This window comes from Leptinotarsa decemlineata, unplaced genomic scaffold (assembly GCF_025532065.1).
Source record: "Leptinotarsa decemlineata unplaced genomic scaffold, Ldec_3_MD MMD2_tig00026345_RagTag_RagTag, whole genome shotgun sequence".
NCBI lineage: Eukaryota > Metazoa > Arthropoda > Insecta > Coleoptera > Chrysomelidae > Leptinotarsa > Leptinotarsa decemlineata.
Window position 1 is genome coordinate 2511728 of NW_027412696.1, and position 20473 is coordinate 2532200.

Genomic DNA, 20473 nt, shown 5'->3' on the forward strand with positions numbered 1-20473 from the left:
TTTTTACCTAGAAATGACTGATTTTTGGTACAGTTGTTTCCTGTAAACTTTGAGCCATAGTTGAGGAAATTATTTTGTAACCTTACAAACTTCCTCTCGTTCATTGGTGTTAATTCAGGATACATTTGATTGAATTTTTTTCACGTTCTGACAATGATTTGATCACTTTGTTCATGTGTATAATAAATAATTTCATAAGAACTTCGTTTGAATAATTGATATTTGCATTCATTTTGGGAGATGATTCGAAACACCGTCGATAAATCTTTGTAAATAACTTATAAAAGTAACCGCACTGCTATAAGCTTGATAATTAAACTGCTACCTAAATCCAAATTCTAAAAAAAAAAAATGTTTTTAGAAGAAACGACTTTATTGAGAAAACTTGACGATTTAGGTATAGGGACATGATATATCATCTTGAAGCATTCTTCACCATTTTTCAATTTACCGAGTAATATAGAGAGGGTTTCATTTGAAAAAATAAACTTTTGAATACTTTATGCGCAATGGAAATAATAGTAATTTTAGCACGCCCTGTATGATATGGAGTCGATTTCTTGGTATTATTTATATATTTTGAGTTTGTCTGAACTATCATCAAAATATCAACTTTTCATGAATTGAGGCTATGTTTTGGACCATATTTAGCACAATTTATTTTTTATTTCGAAAACATATAGAGATAGGTATAGGACATTATTGACAAAAAAGTATTGAAATACCAGAGCGATTCCAAAAATGTAATAATATACGGGGTGTTCCATTCAAAAAAATAAAGTTGCTGGGACTTTTTGATGGAAGTGGCAACGCCGCAATGTTGAAAATATTTTAGATCGATAGAACAGGTAAGGAAATGTGAGAGGTGAAATTTTCAGAGGAATCATGCTTTGCGTCTAATGTCTAACGTCTAACTTACCATCGACCGTGAGTCACGCTGTTATATATATTAGCTACATAGTTTCAAAAGAATATATTGGTGCAAGCTGACTATACAAAGGAGAATACATTTTTGCGAAATTGTAAATATATTTTTGATCGCTCCGTATCTTTCAAATATTTAAAGTTGGTTGGTTGGGTCAACTGCAAAATATGATCGCTATCTCATGTACTGTAAGTTGTATCAATTGAATATGGATCTGCAGAAAAACGAAGATTTTCCCGAAAAAAGTTCGATAAAAATCATCAAAAATAAAGTTTAACCTTCTGTCCACTCGCCAGTTTTGATTTTAGAAACTTTTGTCATTTTAACTTTTTGATGCACATATTGTGAACTATTATAGAAATTCAGAAATTATTGCCGTCGTGTTCAGTTCAGGAACTGATCGCTATTTGAGTGTTGAAATTCGATATTGGTGCAGTTATAATTTTTGTTATCTGGTCAAAATGTGGCGTCCTTGGACTAGTACTAATAGTAATAACGAGTGTAGTGATTCCAATAGCAATGGTGATCAATGCGAAAAAGAGGTACCAGTGAATAAGATTCGAATGCATTTGAAAATTGATATACAGTATGTTTCAATGTGTATAATAATCTACATCCCAAGTTCGGTTTCGTGGGAAACAATCTATTACAAGCAACATCAGATTTGACCGAAGTTTATTTCTCAACTGTGAGTAGAATTGTCAAAAACAAACATTATGAACGCAAGACGCGATGTGATACACAATTACCAGAACATTCAGATGTTCATCCAATAAAATCATTGAATAAAACAATAAACGACTGTTACAAAAGCAATGAGATTCTTTCAACTGAAATCAAAAGGAAGAAATTGAATACTTCCGGACCTAACGTGAGCTGCCGTGACAAAATCCTTCAGAATTGAATAAAGAAACTAGAATTTAGAATAGAAATATTAAACATACGTCAAGCAGTTATAGCAAGCAGAAGAATAGTGGAATTGTGTAACAAATACTTAGAACAAATAACTAAATATGTACAAGAACAACGGTAAATATTCTATTTGGACGAAACTTGGTATGACAGTTACGATAGGATGGACTGATGGTTCGAGAATATGTACGCCTAACATGCCTGCAAACAAAGGATCATTGTGCTTTGCGGAGGAAGTGAAGGATGAGTTACGAATTCATTGAAATTATGTGTGAAAAACTTGACGAATGCAATGTTGATTATCAGAAGAATATGGAAGCTAATATTTTTGAAGGATGGTTTGAAAACACATTGATCCCAAATTTGAATGCGAATAGTGTATTAGTTCTTGACAACGCTTCCTATCATTCGCGACAGCTCATACCGAATAAAAATTCGAGGAAAGATGAAATACGAAGTTTTTCAATGGATACCACTTTGTATTTTGAAGATTACTATACCAAAAACCAACTACTTGAAGTTTTACAGACAAAAAAATTTGAAAAAGTGTATGCCCTTGAGAGTATTGCTGAAAAGTATAGACACACCATCCGGAGACTTCCCCCCTATTTTTGTGTTTTGAATTTAATCGCGTTGATTTGGGAGAATTGAAACAAAGCATTAGGCGTAAAAATTATATTCCAAAATTTGATAAGAAGGTAATAGAGCTAATCAAATAAGTATATAATATTACCTAAGACGACTGGCAGAAAAGGATTAGAAAAATAATTTTAGTTGAAAAATACTATATGGAGATTGGACACTTCCATATGAATGGTAGAAATGAATTCATTATTGATTTAAATGACGACAGTGATAGCGAAACAGATAATATGAAAGAGGAATCATCAGAAGCTTTCGAGGAAAGTTAGTGTAATATATTATGTGATATTGATGACTTATTTATTTTATGGAAATTCATCTTCAATTAAATGATTCAGATATAGAAATAAAATACTTTGTCTAATTTTCACTTACTTAATTTATTGACATTAATACGACCAAGGTTCGGTTTTTACACCATTCTCAAGTATTCAAACATTACTGACGTAAGAGAAATATCTGTATATATATATATATATATATATATATATATATTATATAGCTTTGTACTTGATAAAAATATTGATTTCAATTCAATATATTCATTAATACCAACTACATAAACTTCAAAACTGTCATTAATTGCGTTGTCATCTTTATAAATTCAAAAGTGGAGACCTACACAAATCTGTTTGTTCGTTAACGGTTCCATATTTTCAGTTTTTATTTGATTTATTGGTTTCTATGGCTACCAACAAATTCATTTTTCTTCCTTCACTACATGTATGTGAGATTTTCAAATTTTCAATATATTATATAGTGATTCTCACATAATCAGAAATGATTATTGAATAGTTAGATAGCTCCGTAATTATATTATTGAAGGGGAGCTGTGGGAAGGTAGATTGCACTATATCGTTTACTTGAACTATACAAAATAAGATTCGACGAACAGGGAAATCGCGAAGTTATCAAAAATACGGCGTACTCTTTTTGTCCCATATTCAAAGGATCAGCAACTGATGATGTTGAAGTGTGTTTCTTCGTTGTGGTCAATTATACCAAAAACGTCCCATAATTCTGTTATTTTTCATTCCATTGTGATGTAGTTATTTGATCAAATGAAGTTTATGAATCAACTAGACCTTCAAACTGACATGGGTCCAGATGGGCGTCTTGATTATTGCATAGAATGGGAGTATTTTCATCTGACACTTTGCAAAACTCTGTCGTTAATTCTTAACCATGTGTAATTGTCTCCAACCGCTAATCTAGTTTACGCCAAGTATCTGAGACTGTCGCGAGTGAACTCAAACTGTGAAGTTTCAGAGTTGTGCTGAATAATTCATTCTGGGAAGTGTTGAGTTTATTTCAAAACTGATGATTCCGGGATTGTACGATAGTGAACTTTAAATAGTTTTGCAGTTTCCTATGGGTTAGAAAAACTCAATCATAATGAAAACAATCAGATACATGTGATGTTCTGGAGTAAAAAAGTGTTCATTTTATTTGAATATCGTGGAATATACTCTAACAGACAGTTACGAAATTTATCGTGAATGCTAAACTCGGAAGGAGATATTAGGAGGAAGGAATTATCAATCGAAATCGTATTGATAATGAACTCCTATGTTGAAGAATATAACATGAAAATGTGATATAAACAAATTTCATTTCAATTAATTGCTGTTCAGGTGTGCTTTCGAATCAGCGTAATGAGTACTAAGTAGCCAAATTTGCGATTTTGGAAAAGTTGTTTAATTTGACATGACATTATATAATCTTCACAAAAATTACATTGAACAAGGATTGTTTTGCAACTTATCACCTCGGAAAACCTCATGGATATTCGTAGACTAAGTATTCTGACGATCCCATAGATGGCGTCTTCATGAGAAGAACTGACGACCTTTTTTTCAAGCGGGTCTTTCAAGGTCAGTTGAGTCAAGCAAAGTATGGTTGGTTCAGCCAAGCATCACTGACGAAAACTATGGGACGAAGCAACACTTTCTGGGGTCGGATCACAAATGCATTGTTTGGATTAAATTTTTTTAAAGTTACATTGTTGAAGATTTGGTGAATATTTTTGTGAATTCATAACAAACTGTTACGTTTTTCCCCGTGGGTTGACCAATAATTAGCTACACTGGATGATCAAACTCAAGTTTATTTCACTTTAAATACAATAAAAACTTCAACTAAAACTGCAACTATTATTCGAATGTCTATCGCTTCACTAGATCGCTTCGCGTACCGAACTGTAACTTCCACTTGACTGTATCGATATTCTCGAGCCTAGCGTTTATATATCGTAATCGAATGCACTAGAAAATTTCGCCAAAATTCCATCGAAGTCAGTAGCATTATTCTCGCTACATCTAGAGCGGCAGCGAACTTCGTACATACGCGTGCTTCCAGCTACGTCACGATTGGTTTATGCCTTCCAGTAGCGGCCGGCGTTATTTTCTTTAGGGCTTGATTTACAACAGTACTGTCTGAGAAGAACTTTCCGAGTGAGGGTTGGTAACGTCACTTCTGCAAATGGTTAATGCAATAACGCAAAAGTTTCACTACTTGCAAGTCCTGTGGATACTTCAACAGACATAAAATGAGTGCATTAGTACGTATTTCTGAAATTTCAGTTTCTTTCCCAAAGTATCTATGAGTGATGGAATAGAAGTCGATGGAAGTAAAAAACGTATTGTATTTTTCAATAATTCATGTTGATGTTTCTTCAGCATGTTGATAACATGCTGTGGAATTTTTTTTCCATTTTTTCAAATTGGCATTCCAAATCTGCTCTAAGCTGTCAGGTAATCATTACTAATATGCAGCCTCCTCGTAATGTAACTCCAAACATGTTCTATTGGAAATATGTCTGGTGAGTTTGGTGGCCAATCCATCCTTGCAATTCTTTTTTCCTCCAGACCGTTTTGCACAGCCAGTGTTTGATATGGTGGTGCATTATCATTTATAAATACAAAAGTATTACCTATGGCGCCTCGGAACAGTCGAACCACATCCAAAATGACATTTCAAAGGTAAAATTGTCCTGTCATTGTCCTAGGAATAATTATCAGTTATGTTCGTGTTCCATAGATGATACCATTACACACCATAATGTTTCCACGTTGATATGGATTGATATTCGATACCAAATTCTGTCGATGCTGACGTTCTGTTAGTCTCCTATGGTATATATGGTATTTCGCCACTGATATTGGTTCCATTGTGAATAGGTTCTTGCCCAGTTCAAACGTATTCGTCTGTTTGCGGAATTCATTCTCGTTGTCCACATAATGCGCCTAAATAATAAACCACCACTACGAAGAAGCCTATGAAGCATGCAGCTTGACAAATTGATGCCATAAGTTCTTTGAATATGTCTTCCATAGTCTTGTGCTGTTTCACACGGGTTTCTGAGTGCATACTGCAACAGGTATTGATCCTGACGTTGCATTGTCTGTCTTCTTCGATCGCTTCGGTGCATTTCGTGAACATGACCACATTCTGTGTATTTCGAGATTACCCTAAAAACAGTGCTCTGGATGAAACCCATTCCTCTCGTTATGTGCCACTAAGTTCACCTTTGCTCATGAAAGGTTTCAATTCTCATGCGATCTTCTCCAGACGAACATGCACCAGGCATTACACATGAATAACTGCCACTATATTATCAGACACAAATTGATTTAGAGTTCTTCATTTAAAAATATTGATACAACCGTGGACATAGTTTTTGGTGGTCTCACCTCTTTGCTGATTTTTTGTGATAAGCTACCCTACGACAGATTGAGATTTATTTTCCTTGAAATCTGGTTCTTCATAAAATTTGGGTCGATGCCGATGAGTGTATGTTACTAAGTCTGTTTCGCCACACTTTGAGAAATGTTTATACGTTGATGATATTTGTGAGAAAAAACAATTTGATATAATACATGTGTTAGGAATGACACGTTAAAAGGTGAGACCTCGTTAGTCCTTAGCTCGCAAAGCTGATTAACGGAAAACAGATTTTAATAAATACTGCGGAATGCTATTAGTATAGGAAACTACAATGTGAAGTTTTTGAGGGCTACTCTCTATGGGAAAATAACATATTACCAATTGGATACAGAAAAAGCTTTGAATATGGAAATTATTTTCCAAGTGAGCTGACAGAAAATTTTGGTTTTACAAATCTCTTATCTTATTGAAAATCAATCATGGTTTCTTGGTATATTCATCAACAAGTCGAAGTCTACTGAAATTTATAGGCCAAATTCAAAATGTTAAAATCAGTATGCTACCAGAGCCGTTCGAACTTTTAGTTTATGCAGTATGTCTTCAATCATGCTTCAACATGTGACGTAAGCTTCTGTTTAATCTGTTCAAATCTGTTCAGAATCTGTTTTTTCGTTAACCAGCTGTCGCACCCCTACGAACGACAATCCTCAGAAGTCGACAATTGTGCGAGCAAAGGATCAACAAGGTCTCACCTTTCAACGTGTAATCACTAACCTATTCATCAAATATCAGGGCTCATTTCCATTCACCATACCCAGCGAGCGATCATAGGATTAACGAGGTCTTACCTTCTAACGTGTGATTCCTGAACCTATTTATCAAATATCAGGGCTCATTCCCATCCACCACACCCGGCCCTGTTCAGTCTCCATTGTGAACTTGATGCTTGGATGCAGGAACAACGAATATCTTTTCTAGATGTTGTAATAACTGCCATTGCGATAGTACCATGAAATACCATTTCATTCATTGAGATCGAGGTCGATCACCCGTTCTTCGGTGTCGATATTTTTTAAGCTGAAAAAGCGCTGAATTACTTTATGACTGTCGGACCTTCAAACGTTGTTGTGGTCATTTCAAAATTTACTTAGACTGAACAAATAAATGTATTGCATCCTGCCGATGATCATACACTTGGGAAGGTTGAAAAATCGCTGATATGAGGTTTTTGTGGATAGCGTAGCTGACGCGAGGGCTTGGGAGTTTCTTACGAGGAGACAGAAAAGGTCGGTCACCGGATCTTGTCGAGACGAGATCGGGGGGCTCATCCCTCAGCCTTCAAGGCTGAGGGAGGTGGCCTAAATAGGGGAGTTAATTTGTTTGTAAGCGCGTGGTGCGAAATTTAAGTAAAATCGGTAGTGAAATCATAAACCGGTGATGGGTACAGTGGAGTTCGAAATCAAAGTGTTGGTGTTGAAAACACACCGGATCAACGGAACCGATGGTTGACCATGAACCACCCAAAGATACGTTATGTGAGTGTTTCTTATTTTTTTGTACTAACCAGTTGATATTTAGAGAGAGTTCACATAATATTTTATCTGAGTCCACTTCCTATTTGCAGAAAGTTGCATATTGTGGGGTTCCTAGCGCTGATTGTTGTTGTAAAAGATGAAGTTGTTAATACAATTACAAAAGGGGTGAAAATTTAAAGTTATACACCACTCTCCCTGAAGTAAAAGTAAAACTAAGAGTATTTTTGTACCGAGTTGGCGCATTTGTAATTATTAAATAGGTTAGATTAATAGTAAATAGCATGGTAAAATTGGCGGCATTTCTTTTGTTCTAATTCTTTCATTTTATAGAATTTAACATTTTCCTTTTATATAATATTTTACACGTTGTTATTATTTTGTTCATAGAGTCGTATTCTACTTATAATGCTTCATATTTGAAACTTTGGACTTTCATTTTCTCTTGGACTGAAATACCATCCTAGTAGAGTAATATGAAGTTAGGAGAACACAAACAAATGAGAGACCTTTTGTCAATCTATCGAGAAGAGAATAGTGAGTGAAAAGCATTTCAATTAAGATTAAAATTCAGTTCTAGAACCACACAATGACAGAGAATATAAGTAAGTATACCAAATGATCAGATTTAAAAAAGACCGGCCTTCGTGCGATCGGCACGAACTCTACAGCTTTTTCGGACCTGCCTTGATATTCAAAATTTGATGCGGAGAAATCTGCATCTGGTGACAGCGCTGCTAAAATTCATTTCAGAAAATAAATGAAGGAGAAACGAGCTAGAAAGCTCATATACTCGAAACTTTGAAACCTTCAGTTTCTTTCGTTTTCTCTTGTCCTGAGAAGAGGACCATATTATTACAATGTACTCGTCGAAAGGCTTGGCACAAGACTGACATATGAAATGTATCGTAAACCGACACACACGGAGAGATATTTGCATGCACTTTCGAATCATCATTTAAGTCAAAAGCGGGTAATTATCAACACCCTGACGGAACGTGCCCATAGAATATGTGAACCGGAACAACTTCAAGTTGCTTTAAGATCGAATGGATACAGTGTAACCGAGATCAACAAGGTCATGAAACTGAAGACGTCTACGAGTCAAAATAGGGAGAAAACTAAAACGGTTGCACGTGCGTTTCTACCGTACATCCCTAGGGTTACATATAGAATCGGAAAAACCCTAAGAAAGCATAACATAAAAACAGTATTCAAGCCCACCAGGAAAATGCAGCAAAGCCTGAGAAAAAAAGACAAAAGAGATCCACTATCAGCTACGGGGGTATACCGTATACCATGCACCTGCAGAAAAGGTAATATCGGTACCACAAAAAGATCCATGGGTACAAGGCTGGATGAACATCGAAAAAACTGTAGATTTGGTCAAATAGAAAAATCGGCAGTAGTGGAACACGTGTTCAGTGAAGGAGATCATACGACACTGTTTGAAGATGTGAAACTACCTTCACCCGATCGTTGATACTACAGTCGGCTTGTACGGGAAGCCATAGAAATCCATAAACATACAGAAAACTACCACAGAAAAGATGGGGCGATATCGCTCAACCGGACTTGGAATCCCATACTGAAAGATGCTAAGGTGGCAGCAGTGCAACGCAATGTAACAGGTAATAACATTTCGGTCAATAACAACGCACCAACCAGAAAGGCGGGCTACCTGTGTCAACATAAATACAGCTTACGAACTAGATATCACTAGTCATCGGTGAACCAGCAGGATGAATAGACCTCTGAAGAAGCCAGCCACTTATGCTGGCGGAACGTTAGGATACAGTTCCAAACCACGTCGGCCTTCAAACCGGAACGAAGATCGTAACTTTGAAAATCTTGCCCGCGAGAACCTTTACTCTATGCTGCATTTGTTAAATTATACCCTGTAATTATTTTCCTTGTGTGAATAAATATTATTATTATTATCATTATTATTGGTGATGAGTAGGTCTCCAGATGGAAAATAGAATAAGTTCAATACCAAAATTTTCCTCTCATGAAATATGGTTGAGGGTTTTTCCTACAACCAAATTACCTACAACTCATACAAACTGACTGAGATTGGATAATTATTTCAATAGTGAGATTCTTGTATTTTTTATGGAAACGCTGTGCAGTGTCATTCCACAACACGTGAAATATTAGTGTTGTAGGCATTCAATTACCAATTTGACTTATATGAAAATTGAACTAACAGTATCAATAATTATCAATATTACTAAAAACATATTTTTTTCATGAATCAGCGATGAACTTGTTGAAGAAAAATTCACAGAAATATCTTTTTAGGCCAATGCTTTCACAGCAGTATTAACTTTCTGTCAAGTTTGTTTAGTTCGAATTATGCATTATTCGTATCTCTGCCCTAGTGCCAGCTAAATTCGCATTGTCGGCCAAAGTGGTGGAAGTGGCGTGCTGACCTCGTATAATTAGGCACTGGCTCTTTTCGCTTATAAGCGAATTCAATTCGACCGGTAATTAACGTGTTCCGTGTCGATGGGAAATGGAAATCAAAGAGATACAGGTGCTGAAAGAGCAGAATTGGGTAAAGGGTTTCATGATATACGTAGTAGCACAGTTAATATGCGTTTCGTCTGTGGTTCATTGTGTTGCGACATTGTTTAACATATAGGTGGAAAAGTGTATCATACTACAGCAAAATTAGTGATAATTTTTCATCTTTCACTGCCTGAACCACTGTGCACGCTGTCACAACTCAGTGTTGTGAGTTGACCCCTTCAAAAAATAAAAGTGGGAGACATTAAAGAAATGCATTGTATAGTATAACTACTAATGAGTATTGATCCACCATCGTTATTCATAATATTACTATGTTTACTTATTTCTACATTCTCATAGGCATCTGATGCATGATGTCGTTAACTAACTAATCTTAATGAACTGAAGTCTATGGAATGGTTTTGTTGCTGAATATGGTGGGCGACTGCTGATTTTTCTGGCTTTCCATGTTTTAGGTCTGCTAAATGTTCCTTATATCTTATTTTAATCGATATTTTTATCTTTCCATAATTTTTGCATTGCAGTTATTACATTTAATTTCGTAAATTCCAGACTTTTCCGAATTCTCGACTTTGTCTTTTGAATTCCCTAGAATTCCCTATGTAGTGCATGATTTGTTTTAAAAACCACCTTCAATATTTATTTACCTGAAAATCTTTTTAAAATTCTTCGTGTATCGGTGGCATTGAACTGAGATATATTCATCTTGGTTCTCGTCGTTTTTAAAAGTCGAGATTTCGTTCATTCATAACCTTACTTTTTTCTTTCTTATTATATCATCTACAATACTCCTCGAGAAACCATTAGTAGTTGCTATTTCCTATATTGTACGTTTTTCTTCTATGAACCTCTCATGTGTAGCAAGTAACGGTTTCTCGAGAGGTATTGTAGATGATATAATGAAGAAGAAAAAATATTTATGGTATATTTAGTTCAATATTTCCCTTGAAGACACGTCTTTCTATCACTTGGTGATCGAAACACGTGTCGAGATGTTAAATAATAACGATTTGTTGTTGGGAAAAAACTCCAGTAATATTTATACTCGTATATGCTTAGGTGCAAAATATTATTATGAAACTGAGAAATGTCAAGATATAACGTCGCTATTCGCAAAACTTGGGGACAAACGAAGTTTTCAAACCTCTATTTTTCATTAATTTCTATTAAAAAACAAGCAATACCTTTGAAAAATATTTGGTCAGAGGCAAAGTGAAAACCTTATCTTTCGGAAGGATATTCGAATTTGATACATTTGATATATATTTTCATGTTATAATCAACATTCATAGTATGTAAGTGAAAAAAATCACCTAGAGCTGGATGAACCAATTGTGATTCCATCCACAACTTAAACTCGTTCAAAATATAAAAAATTCCATATATTCGATGGTTTTGGTTTGGTGTCCTACGTACGTAAATGCTGTCCATTGTTGTGTTGTTTTGTCTGTTGTCAAAAAACTTCAAGCCACTGAACATCAACATCACATGCAAGCCAAACAAGAAAGTAACACAAAAAATAAACAACTATGAAAAAGAAGAAGAAGACAAAAACCAAAACGGGATATATAGTATACAATGCTCGGATTGCAACAAATTCTATATCGGCCAAACTAAGAAAAAACTGATCCAAAGGTACAAGGAACACAAAAAGGCATACATAAAGCCAATAGTACATAAATCAAATCTCGCAATACACGGCATACATAACAAACATAATTTCCCCCCACCAGAGAACATACAACTCATAAAACAAGTATGTATATTTTTACAAGTAGGTATATTTTTTTATATTTTCATTGCTCTGAGCTTTTTCTACAATGAACTTCGAATAAGAAAACCTTTCATGAATAACTGAAACATATCTACATCAAAAATATATTATAGGTGTTTTGATGAGCAAAAAGAAATGATAGCAATACTAACATCTGAAACGAACACTATAATTGTAATGAAAATTGAAATGAACTAATTTATATACACAAAAAAATGAATGGCGCAATAAATGTTCGAAATGGAGTCCTTTCATTTCGTCACAAATAATGGGCCAATAAGTAGGCCTGCAAGATCACCAGATCTTACTATTTTGGACTATTTTCTATGGGAGACATTGAAAAATAGGATTAACACTGGCAGAGAGAAAAAAAATGTGGAAGACTGCAGATTGAGGATTTTGAATGATTTCGCAACAATCCAGCAAATGAGTTTACTGAGGGCAATAAATAATATGAAAAACCGAGTTCAAAAATGTCTCGAAATGGATGGACTCCAATTCGAACATTTATTGGGCCATTATTTTTTTGTGTACTATATAGATTACTTCATTTAAATTTTCATTACAATTATAGTGTTCATTTCGGATATTGTTATCATATCTTTTTTTGCTCATCAAAACACATATGTTATATGCCCATGGCTGACCTCTACCATTCATCTCCAAGGTGACCATCTCAAGAGCATAGCTGAATCAACATCTGGCACCTACGCAGTTCCAGAAAGATCCCAGGCGCCGTTTACTGTTCTTTGTTCACCCAGACGCTTACTTCATGATATTTTTTCATATAAAAAACGTCCTGCGTGGCGTAATAGTTAGTTGTATTCTAGTTGTCATACTGTTACTACTCAACTCTGGGGATACAGATCTGTTTCCCCTGTTCAATAAATAATAATTTTTAAAAAGTTATTTTTCTCAAGTGAGTTATAACAAAATTGGCGCAGTCGGTAGGATCCTTCAACACTATACGAAACAAGGAACAGCCTAACCGATAGTGGTGGATCCTAATCCTTCAAAGAAGAACCAACAACCCCAAGCCACAGGACCATAGCAGGACGGTCTCTTCAACGGTAGAAGAACAAGCGCACGCTAACTTCGCCGGAGCAACGCTAGTGAAGCCGGATTTCATCCTCCATGGACATCCTTTGGTAAGCAACAAACAAAGAATCATCTCGATTTTTAATATAATTGAATATTTTCATTTTTGTGTGTACTGTTCTATTTTCAAAAATGCCCAACACAAATGCTTCACCCAGTGCACCCCCACTTGAACCCTATAAATTGAGTGAAATTTTTTCAATTGTCCCAGAATATGACGGTGATCAAATTTTTCTTAATACGTTCATAAGTGCGTGTAATACCGCTTACCGCATGGCAATTCAAGATCAAAGAATTTTACTTATTTTACATATCAAAAACAAACTCAGAGGTAAAGCAGCAGAATTAATAAGTTCTCGCAACCCAGAAACTTGGGAAGAAATCAAAATATTGCTAAACCAATATTTTGGTGATTCTCGAGATTTAGCCTCTTTAATTCAAGACCTGCAGAGAATTTTCCAAATGCCAAATGAGTCTCCTCTTGTTTTTATTAACAGACTTCAAACTCATAATGCAAAAATGCATGCGGCTATACAAAAACAACCGCTCACCGCAGAAGAAAAACAAGCCCAACAAAATCTTATCGAAACCATGACGCTAAACTCGCTATTAGCAGGTTTAGAGCCAACAATCGGACAAATAGTAAGAGCAGGAAATCCACCCTCAATGCTCGAAGCTGTCCAGAGAATTAAGAGAGAATTACAACTCTCTTACTTCCAACAACAGAAACTCAATAAAAATATGAATCTTAACCAACACAAAAAACCACAAAACCCTACACAACAAAAATTTTGTAATCTCTGTAAACGACAGGGACACCTCCAAACCGAGTGTAGAGTCAGACAGATTCCCCAACAAAATTTTCAAAAACCCATGTTCCACCAAAATCCATCGAGCCAACAAAATTTTCAAAAAACAAATTTTCAAACGCAAGGTGTCAGACCTAATCAACCCGCATCAAATCAAAATCTAAATAGGCCATCGTTAATTAAACAAAACCCAAACCAACAAAGACCATCGGCTATACAACCCAATCCTTATTTTAATCGAACAAACACTCAAAGAGCACATTATCTCAATCAAGGCATAGATAGTTATCAAGAAAATTTTAATGAACTTTCTGAAAACCCCTACGAATACGAAGACTATGCAGCCAGTTTTCCAACATATCAAAATTTTCATGAAAACCCGAACGTTGACTCTGTTGATTACCCGCAAAATCAATTCAATCAGGATTTTCAATTTGGCTCAACAGCAGCAGACCCTCCTCCTATCGACCCAACGTCAGAAATTCAGACCCAAATACAAACATTGAATTTGGATCCCAACCTGAATTTTCCAGAGCAGAAATTCGTATAGAAAAATCATTTATGCTTAATTCAAAAAATTTATATTATATCATGGATGCCACAAAAACATTCAAAATTCTAATAGATAGTGGAGCCGGAATTTCAGTATTTAAACCCAAAACTGCCGAAAAATATAGAAATCGCTCACCAGAAAATGTTATGATTCAAGGTATTACTAACGAAAGAATTCAAATAACCGAATCAGTATTAGTGCCCTTTTCAGACACTGACCCCCACAAAATCTACATACACAATCTTGACATAGACTTTGACGGACTTCTCGGAGCTGATTTTTTGGAACACTATCATTGTGTTGTTGATTTTCAAAACAAACAATTAATAACTGATTTCAAAACCATACCCCTTTTCAAAGTGATAGACTCGAATAATGTACCAGATTCTTCCCAAAATTGTCAAAATTCAGAAAAGAAATACCAAGTTACGTTGGACCCGGAAACATCAACCGCAGAACTTGACGATATTTTTGAATACGACCCTGACAATTATGCTTTTGAAAGTAAATTTGACTACTACCAATATTTAAAAGACGAAATTCCAAATACTATAGAAATCGAACCTCGGACAGAAGGAATTTTTAAATTAAAATGTCATCTCTCAAATACTGATGCTATACTGGTAGCTCAGAATAAAGAAAATGTTCGTTTGCCAAACGCCTTAGTAAAAGTAAATGAAAAAGGAGAATTTTTCACTTCAATTATAAATTCAAATGCTATACCTAAAGTAGTAGAATTTTATAATCTGGATATTGAACCAATACAAAATTTTTCCTTGAACCCCATAAACGAAACAAAAATCGAAAAAAATTATGTAGATAGGGAATTCGAAATAAAAAAACAATTACGATTAGATCATTTGAACGAAGAAGAATCCGAAATAATTACGCAAACTTGCTTGGAATTTTCGGACATCTTTTATTTGGAAGGTGATCGACTCACATTCACAAATGAAATAAAACATTCAATCGACACGAAAGATGCAAAACCGGTCTTTACCAAATCATATCGCTACCCTCAAATTCATAAAGAGGAAGTGAAACGACAAATAAACAAAATGCTAGAAGATGGAATTATACGTCCTTCTATTTCTCCCTGGTCATCTCCAGTGTGGGTTGTACCAAAGAAAATAGATGCATCAGGAAAACAAAAATGGCGTGTAGTTGTCGACTATAGGAAGTTAAATGAGCTTACTGTAGATGACAAATACCCTCTTCCAATGATATCGGACCTTCTGGACCAACTTGGCAAATGTCAATACTTCACCACCTTGGACCTTGCTTCTGGTTTCCACCAGATCGAAATCGATGACAAGGACATTCCCAAAACAGCATTTTCGGTAGAAAATGGCCATTACGAATTTCTTAGGATGAGTTTTGGCCTCAAGAATGCTCCATCAACATTTCAAAGGGTGATGGATAACATTCTTCTCGGAATCCAGAATGAGCGATGTCTTGTCTATATGGACGACATCATCATTTATTCCCCTACCATTCATGAGCACATTTCCAGACTAAAAGAAGTATTTAAAAGACTCCGCCAAGCCAATCTCAAAATCCAACCAGATAAATGTGAATTTCTTAGAAAGGAAGTAGCATATCTTGGACACGTAATAACCAAAGACGGAGTAAAACCAAATCCCGATAAAGTCGATTGTATAATAAATTTTCCAGAACCTCAAAACCAGAAAAGTATAAAATCATTCCTCGGATTAGCCGGATATTATAGAAAATTTATCCCAAATTTTGCTAAAATATCAAAACCCCTCACGAAACTACTTCAAAAAGACACACCTTTCATTTTTAATGATGAATGTAGAAAATCATTCGAAGAATTAAAACAAGCACTTGTTTCAACCCCAATTCTAATATACCCAAATTTCGAAGACACATTTCTTTTGACTACAGACGCAAGCGCATACGCTATCGGAGCCGTATTATCCCAAGGCCCTATTGGCAAGGACCTACCTATTGCATACGCATCGCGAACTCTCTGTTCCGCAGAATCAAAGTATTCCACGATTGAACGAGAGCTATTGGCAATAGTATGGGCAGTTAAGCATTTTAGGCCCTACCTTTTCGGTAGAAAATTTAAACTAATTACGGACCATAGACCCCTAACTTGGCTATTTTCCATAAAAGATCCAGGAAGTAGACTCGCACGATGGCGTTTAAAGCTTGAAGAATACGACTATGAAATTATATATAAACCCGGAAGAATAAATAAAAACGCTGACGCACTTTCAAGAATCAAAGTTGATTCCACAAAAGCCTGTCTCGTTTTTAATACAAAACTAATACCTTCAGGTACCTTCATTTTGCCAACAAATGAAGAACTAGATCTTGAAATAATCCAAGATCCGGTACAAGAACCAGAGGAATCCGAAGGAAACCCTGAAAACCCTGAAAACCCTGAAAACCCTGAAAACCCTGAAAATATTGAAAACCCTGAAAACTTCGAAAACCGTGAAGGCGATCAATCAGAATATACACCAGAACATATAACCGAAGAGTTCACAACATTCGTAAATTTATACAAAACAACATCTCTGATTGATTATTCAAAAGTCGAGTATTCCAATTGCCAATTTCTCGATAAAGAAAATAAAAACATTCTAATATTCCCTAGACAAAAGGAATTGAAAGACTTTCACTATAAAATCTTTGAGGATATTCTTGAAGAAGATTACGAATTCAGAAATCTCAAAATAAATATTGTATCAAGCAAAACAATAAAAAACAGAAAATATTATATAGTTCCTCTCACTTATGATCCAGAATCGGTGATTGAGCACTTGTTTCTCACACTGTATAGAAGCCAAAATGATTTAGATCCCTCTAAAGTATATTGCATTGAAACTAATCCTGAACTTCCCATTTTAGAAATTCTATGTTTCATTTTTGCTCAAAAGGATATAAAATTCAAAATATGCAATAACATCATTACCACTCCGGATAAAGATCAAATCCCGATCATAATTGATCAAAATCATAACGGAAAAAGTAATTTACATCGAGGTATCAATGAAACAATTCGTAGAATACGGGAAAAATATAATTGGCAAGGACTCAACAAAGATGTTGAAAATTTCATAAAAGCTTGTGATGTTTGTCAAAAAACAAAAATCTGTCGAAAAAATTTAAACAACCCATTAGTCATAACCGAAACGCCTAAAACAGCTTTCGAAAGAATAAACATCGACGTAGTTGAAATCCCAACGAAAAATTACGCATTGAGTATACGTGACGAACTGACAAAATTCACACAAGTGTATCCAATCCCAGACAAAACAGCAAAAAATATTTAAGATACCCTACTTTTATTTTTCCAGCACTATGGAACCCCATTACGAATCCATTGTGATTATGGTCGAGAATTCGATAATGCCCTTCTAAGAGACCTTTGTACCCTTTTTGATATAAAGCTAACATATTCTAGTGTCAATCATCCCCAATCCAACGGATCTGTGGAAAGATTCCATGCAACATTATTAGAAATGATTAGAGCCCATCTGGCTGAACACCCAGATGATCACCCTTTTAATGTATTACCATTCGCGGTAATATGTTATAATAACTCTGAGAACAAATCTCATGGATTTACACCCCATGAATTAGTTTTCGGACACACGGCAAGCAGGCCTCCAGAAAAACTATATAATCAAGAACAACTTATTACAAAATACGTGAGAGACCTAAATAATAGACTCTCTCATTATTACAAAGTCGCACGAGAAAAAATCGAAAGGAAAAAGGAGAAAGCTAAAATCCGTTTCGACAGAAATATTTCTGGAGAAAAACCCAATTACAAAGTAGGCGATAAAGTTTACGTTAAGGAATCGCAAATAAAAGACAAATTGCAAAATAAATTCAACGGCCCATTCATAATCGAACAACTCTTTCAAAACTCAGCAATACTTCTAAATGTGCAAACAAATCAAAGAACAAAAGTGAACTTTGATAGGATGAAACCGTATACTGAAAATTAAATTTATTTTCAGGTCACTCCTACTGCTCGGAACAGTAGCGTTCCCTGTAACCAGTCCATACAAAATCGAAACAATCAACAATACCGTAGGCGTATATTATCATGAAAAAGGTAATATTATTCTTACGAACGACAAATGGACGCTACTCGTCAGTAAAAACATTTCCCAAATCAAAGAAGCCTTTGATAACAACGTTAAGATTCTAGATTCATTAATCGGCATGACCTCGATTTACGGTCAGAGCATGAGCACATTTCGCTCTGAAGTCAAAACGCACACCGGGCTTATCTTACAACTAGCTCAAGCGTTGAGAGATAAGTTTCGTGAAATTGCAATGGATGCAAAACACCCTAGACGAAATAAACGTGGTCTCATAAATGGCATTGGATCTATTTTTAAATCAATTACTGGAAATCTTGACGCTTCAGATGGCGAATTTTATACAAACTCAATAAACAGGCTAAATAACGATGAACATCAATTAGAGAATTTATTAAAAAATCAAATATCCGTTACTACTTCTGTAATTCAAAATTTCAATACAACAATAAGAAAACTGCAAATTGATGAAAAAACATTTAATGAAGATATTCGAGTCATAGAAAAGTCAATAACAGAATTGAACGACAGAATAGCACAAGTGGAAGCAAAATTGAAATTTATAGAATTTTGTGAAAAACTTATGGAAAGCTTTTTATTTATTCAAGAAAACGTTGATGACGCCTTGGATTCAATCACATTTGCAAGATTGAATATTATTCACTCGTCAATCATAACACCTGATCACTTAATGAATGCACTACTAGAAATTTCTCAAAATTTAAGAAGAAATAACCTTCCTCTCCAACCAAAATTGGACAAAATAGCTCAATATCTCGAAATAATCGAACTAGAAGCTTTTCAAACTGAGCACAATCTAATATTTGTACTCAAAATCCCATTGACTGAACCTCCAATTTATACCCTATATCATGTGTACCCCATTCCAATATTTGATGATAGAACAGGGCTACATCATATTTTGCAAATTTCACAAAAATATATCGCGAAAGACGATGACTCTTTAATGTTCATACCAATCACGGATATGAGTGCGTGTAAGACATTGACATTCCAAACTAAACTGTGTTACAATATGTTCGCATATCCGATTGACCAAAACTCAATTTGTGAAGCCCAAATTTTCAAGTACACGAAAAACGTTCCAACCAACTGTCAGAGCTCCTTATTTTTCAGTCAGAATTATAAGGTGCACAAAATTGAAACGAACCTATGGCTAGTGATACTCTCGGAACCTTTACAAGTGACTATAAATTGTCCCGAAAAGAAAGTGAAAACGGAATTAATAAATAAAAACTCTCTCATAACCCTTGAAACGGAATGCAGTGCCTTTATTGGAATAACAAAAATTCAAGCTGATTCCAGATTTTCGAAATATTCAAATATCTCGTATGGATCACATCCAGTCTTAATACCATACGAATGTTGCAATAACCTACCGGACAAATCAAATATTCCAAAACTGAAGCCATTGAAATTGAACGATTTGAATGTCGATGATTTGGAAATTGCCAAACACAAACTTGATTCATATTCTAAAACCTTGGATGATTTAATAAATCAACCATATGTAACCAAACATATTTCTTGGTTTACATACTTCACCATTACGTTAATTATTGTGCTAATAATTCTGTACACCTTTTGTAAATGCAGAAGAAGACGTCGCAGCAGCCTAGCAATTGCAGATGTCAACAACCCACCACCGCCTCCAAGACCCTTCAGGCCTTTTAAGCGTTTTACAAGTATGTTCCCAAGAAGAAGACCTAGCCTTCAAGATGAGATTCCCGAGGACGAGGAAATCACATTAAACGATTACTAATATATTTTTTATACTTTACAGCCCAAAAGTTGCTTCATAAGGAACCAACTTTTTTTGGTAAAGGGGAGTTGTTATATGCCCATGGCTGACCTCTACCATTCATCTCCAAGGTGACCATCTCAAGAGCATAGCTGAATCAACATCCGGCACCTACGC

The 20473-nt window shown here is 35.2% G+C and overlaps 1 protein-coding gene across 2 annotated transcripts in view; it reads left to right on the plus strand.

Annotated features, from left to right (window-relative positions):
- The window catches only part of LOC111505991 (CUGBP Elav-like family member 1), a 901046-nt gene that overhangs the window by 118293 nt on the left and 762280 nt on the right, over nucleotides 1-20473 (plus strand). The gene's annotated exons all lie outside the window — the stretch shown is intronic.